Below are 6,000 nucleotides of genomic sequence, written 5' to 3'. Positions count from 1 at the left end.
CGACGACACAGATAATATACAGTTGGTTTATTTAGTAAATACTTTCTTAACTTTATTTCTTGAACTGCGTTGTTGGTTAAGCCTTTCATGGTAAGGTCTACCTGTTGTATTCGGTGCATGTGACAAATACAATTTGATTTGAAGCCAGCTGCACCAATGTGTCGGAGGAAACACTGTCGGCCGAGGTCGACTTGCAGTTGCCCGGCCCGCCACAAGGAGTCACTAGAGCACGATGAGACAATGACATCCTGGCCGGCCAAACCCTCCCCTAACCCGGACGATTGGGCCAATTGTGGCCGCCTCTTGCGTCTTCTGGTCACAGCCGGCTGTGACACAGCCAAAGATCGAACCCGGGGCTGCAGTGGTGCCACTGTTGAATTTTCGATTTCCAACTTGTTTGAGTCTTGTTTATGTCCAATGGGCGATGACCACTGTTACGTTTTATCTATAATTTATTTTCATATGACAAGGATTGAAACGGATTTGCCAGTAGATTGCATGATGATGACGCCTTGTCTAGCTTGCTAGCTAAGATTTCGAAAGTATTATGTTGACATGATCAGTCCAATCAAAGCTACGGTAGATGTAATGTGATTTGAAGTCATTTTATCTTTGGCCAATGACCTTGAGCCTTCTTGGATGGGCACTTCTAATGTAAGTCTATGGAAGAACGCAAGGGGCTTACATTTTCGACCTCTACCTGTAGATTTTGCAGTGACATAGTGTCCCCATGAGTGACAGAACACTGAGCCAATCACAGCGCAACTAGAGAACATTACAAACCCCTACAGAAAGCACTGAGCTAGGCTGAAACACCAGAATTTTTTTATTTTTTATTTATTTAACCTTTATTTAACTAGGCAAGTCAGTTAAGAACAAATGTTTTGGAATGTTCAAATAGAAATATGCCATGTAGAACAAACATGCCTCTCCAACATGTAGAATAAGGAATCATGCCAGCTCTATTCATATAATTTCTCCTTTCTGTCCCAGGGTCCCACCCATACTGATCAGGCCTCACCCTGCCACATGCATTACGTCTTGCAACAGAAACCGTTTACCATTTAAGAACCAAACGTAAGCAAACAGAGCAAACAGATAAATGTGTCCAGTAGAAAATATTTTTTAGTTGGAAAAACATTTTCCCTTTGGTGTAAACGGTTTCTGTTGCAAAATGTTTTGGTGGCTATACAAAGGGAGCAGATAGCAGACAGAAGAATAAGGTTGATTAGACTGCAATGAAGCTCAATATGAGAGCACTCCCAATGACTCACACAACAAGCTGTTCTCATCTCTCCAAAATAAGTTTTTCCCAGCATCTCTGAGTGAGATGATTGGCAGATCACAAATCAACACTGATGTGAACTCTCATTCTGGGGGGGGGGGGGGGGGGTCACTAAAATCTTGATCACTGTCTGAGGGCACTGAGGAACATGGTTAACTTTAGTGTATACTTCTTGACCTTGTAAGAATAGAAGACAGAAAAGATTAGGAGAATATTTACAGTAAATACAAATAATAAGGCAAGTTTCTTTTGATTGCATCATTATCGCAAGTGTTCATCATAATTATCAGTGGTGGAAAAAGTACCCAATTGTCATACTTGAGTAAAAGTATACAAACCTTAATAGAAAGTTACTCAAGTAAAAGTGAGTCACCCATTAAAATACTACTTGAGTAAAAGTCAAAAAGTATTTGGTTTTAAATATACTTAAGTATTAAAAGTAAATGTAATTGCTAAAATATTCTTAAGTATCAAAAGTAAAAGTATAAATCATTTAAAATTCGTTCTATTAAGCAAAGCAGACGGCACTATTTTCTTGTTTTTTTAAATTTGCGGATAGCCAGGGGCACACCCCAACACTCCGACATTATTTACAAAAGATGCATGTGTATAGTCCGCCAGGCCAGAGGCATTATGGGATGACCACGTGTTCTCTTGATAAGTGCTTGAATTTTACAATTTTACTGTCCTGCTAAGCATTCAAAATGTAACGAGTACTTTTGGTTGTCAGGGAAAATGTATGGAGTAAAAAGTACAATATTTTCTTCAGGAATGTAGCGAAGTAAAAGTAAAAGTAGTCAAAAAGATAAATAGTAAAGTACAGATCCCCCCCCCTCCCAAAAAAAATACTTAAGCAGTACTTTAAAGTATTTTTACTTTAGTACTTTACACCACTGATAATGATTACAAAAAGTTTAGTCCAAATATGTAAGTCAAATTAAGAGCAACTCCCTCTACCTCTTTCTATCTTTCCCCATCTCTCTCTCTATGATTTCAAGTGTCTCTTTTATTTATCCACTTCATTACTTGTACTTCTCACCTTTGAACATTTTGTGCACTTCGCTGCTTAAGGGGAGTTGTTGAAAGGAACTTACGTCAGCAGAATGGGCTGATTTCTTGTCTCATCTCTTCCTCACCCAGTCCTAGTATTTTTTCTTCTTCTTCCCTCTCATCTATCCACTTCCTCCCCATTAGTTCTCTCGTCCCCAGGCCTGCCACCCACTGATGGAGAAAGGCATCCTGGCAAAGTGGGATGCTGCCATGAAGAGGTGCAATGACATCTCCGCTAAAACATTAAATATTCAAGTCATTCAGGGAATGCTTAATTATAGTAATTCAGATTGAAATAACAGCAGACATTTTAACTCTGTAGAACCCCCAGAATGTAGCTTACATTGAGCTGTTTTTTTCTCTTTTTAATTACCAATCAACATTATATCTTCTGGGAAATTTTATCAAACCGAGACAATATTTGGGTTATTCCATAGAGACCTTTCTCTGTGCCCTGTATGTGCCCCTAAAGGTAGCATACTATGTTTGTTACTTGGATTGAACTTTTATACTGCAGAGGGCAGCATTGTTATTGTTAGTTTGCACATCCTCTCTAGACCCCTCTCAAACACTGTCTACTACTACTGCTTCTAGCAAAACAATAAAGTGAGTCTCTTATGATTAAATTATTCATAAATCATAAATTCAACTTCAATATATAAATAGAAAATTAAATTGTTTGTTCGGTTAAGTCCATGCAGATGTGCCTATTTGGAGAAAATATGTATGTGCTGTGACAGTCAGGATTTTATTGTAGCCTTTTGATTCAGTATGAATCAGTGGCGGTTGGTGCCGTTTAAGGATTACTGTTTTGTTATGAGTATGGCCTTATTTCTATTTAAGCAATAAGGCCCAAGGGGGTGTGGTACTGCATATGACCCATATACCATGGCTCAGGGCTGTTCTTACGCACGGCACAATGCAGAGTGCTAGGACACAGCCTTTACCAGTGGTATATTGGCCATATATCACAAACCCCTGAGGTGACTTATCGCTATTATAAACTGGTTACCAACATGATTAGAGCAGTAAAAATAATAAATGTTTTGTCATATGTAGTTATGTACTACATAGGTGCAGACAGGTCGAGAGAAAGATTTGAGGTGACAGACAGTAACACATTCAATATCGCATGGCACACTCTTGCCTGCATCTAATTGTTCTAGGGTGTAATGTAATCATTAGTCCAACAGTTTCAAACAAGAGTTTCTATTGGACAAAATCAGGTATTTTTATCCTCATTTTGTTCTGTTTGCTTCCGTTGTCCACCCTTTGATTGGGTGGACATGTCAGTTCATACTGTAAGACCTCCATTAGTTTGGAGGATGTCCTCTGGAAGTTGTCATAATTACTGTGTAAGTCTATGGAAGGGGTGAGAACCATGAGCCTCCTAGGTGTTGCGTTGAAGTCAATGTACCCAGAGGAGGACTGAAGCTAGTTGTCCTCCGGCTACACCATAGTGCTACCCTACAGAGTGCTGTTGAGGCTACTGTAGACCTTCATTGCAAAACAGCATGTTTTAATAAATTATTTGATGCCGTGATTATATTTAGTATAGTTTTATCTAAAAATTATAACTTTTTTACATGTTTTACTATTTTTTTAAATTAAGTTCACTGAGGAGGATGGTCCTCCTCTTCCTCCTCTGAGGAGCCTCCACTGGTATGAATATAAAAATATTAAATCACATTTTCCACAAGGGACTGGATTCAACTTAACATTTGATAAAACTTGTTCATCTGAACAGAGGTAACAGTTTGTATGCACCCCTCCAGATAGACCTTACAGTGGTTCTAAATAAAGGAACTCAAGTTGTGAAATAAAAGTACATAAACTCAGGTCTGTTTGCTAGCTGGGGTCCATATGTAGGCTGACAATCGTAATAAAAAACAGGTGAGGGCTGGAGCTGGTGATTGGTGCTGGATGTTTGCTGTTCTTTTATGGCTTGGCAGCTGCATGTTGGTCCTGCACCCCCATTTCATCAAGACAAAAATCTACTATTTTATACTCCAAGATGCTACAGTGGTTTAAGTGTGAAAAAGGAGGTGAAATCAAATCCCTTCTGCAAACAGAAAAAGGTCAGAGATGACGTAGGGAGTGAGGGAGTGACTATATTCTTAAGTGGGTAAATTCTATTTGTAGCTTTTCTTGTTGTTTACATTCTACACTCCAAACCCAAGAAACTAAATAAATATGGAGGCTTGGACGACCTCTTATGTCACTACAGTGGTATTTTTGAGTCTCTACTGTGCACTGAAAAAGCAACTGGGTGATATATTGTGTATTTTATTTGACATGTTTTTATATCTGTGTAGTGCACAACATCTACAATCATTTTCAACTGCATGTACACATTCACAATGCAGGTCTCCAGTCGGGATGCATGTTGTGCGTGCCAAAAGAAGTAACCCGTAAACCAGTAAAACCACAGAGGTGCTAACTGATGCAATTCTGCATGTTTGTAGACATGTACTGTATACAGTACACAAGTGGCCAATTAATGACTACTTGTATAGTAACACTTATCCTGCAGTGTTTTTGTTCCAATATCATATGCTGCATTAGAGGTAATTACAGATGTTAAACACAGGACATACATTCAGTACAGTAAAAAAAACAGATTTAATGAGATTCATAAATATATATATTTTTAACGAGTCTCATCATTTATTTGTACTCTGCTCCAGTCAGTGACAGGAGGGCACCAATAAAGTGTGCCAAGACATCAGACAACTATTTTGAGAGTTCCAGAACATTTTTATAGGGATCTTTAGGGACAAACAGTAGGAGCATGAAAAGACTCCATAAAGAGTTGACTGCTTTACTATTGGAGTGTGAGGTTGTGGGGAAATACAGTTGCCACATTGGCAGTGGAAGTCTCTGTGTGGGATATTAACAAATAGGGCAAGTAAGAGAGAGGCTTGCCAAAATCACAACTGGGTGGGTGTGTGTGGATGGAAAGTGATGAAGTTAGAGCAGGATATTTGATCCACTGTGTAGAGCTGCATGAGAAACAGATTTGACTGTTATATTATCATGTTGTAAATAAAAATGTGTTTTAAATGGATATTGAGAACGTTCTGAAGTGCAGGATTAGGGCCAATTGAGTTGGGCCAATCTTTTAGGGCCAATCTGAATTGAGTTCTGAATTGCTCTTTAGTTCCAATAAAACATTTGAATTTGAATTGAACACTCCGCAGGAAGCAGAATTGGAAATTATTTACTGTAATTCTTAAAAACTCATGTTAAGGGAATTCCGTGAGATGTTTCCTATCTATTGCATGTGAAAGTGAAATGAAATTGCCACTGTTATAAATAACGCATTATCATTATAAAGCTAGCAATGCAAAGATGATTATGCTCCTCAAACTAAACACAGCTGGAAACTACAGTTATGTTAACAAAGTAAAGATTAACTCTCTCAGTGAGTAAAGGAATGAGGCACTAACTGACACTACAATTATTTTTCTGGAGTTACTGATTGTTGGCCCATAAACAGTACATCATATATGTCCACCCAGAAGTCAACCTCAGGAACAAGCTATAAAGCATGAGAATGATTGTACAAGTTATATTTAGAAACCACTCACCTCTATACACCGGCTAATGTTTCTCTAGCGGTGAGCTGCCTTGAAATGTCAAACATACTTCAAAAACCTTATAAT

Source organism: Salvelinus fontinalis, chromosome 26, assembly GCF_029448725.1.
Source record: "Salvelinus fontinalis isolate EN_2023a chromosome 26, ASM2944872v1, whole genome shotgun sequence".
NCBI classification, from domain to species: Eukaryota; Metazoa; Chordata; class Actinopteri; order Salmoniformes; family Salmonidae; genus Salvelinus; species Salvelinus fontinalis.
The sequence above is the reverse complement of the archived record's forward strand: the minus strand, read 5'-3'. Positions refer to the sequence as shown.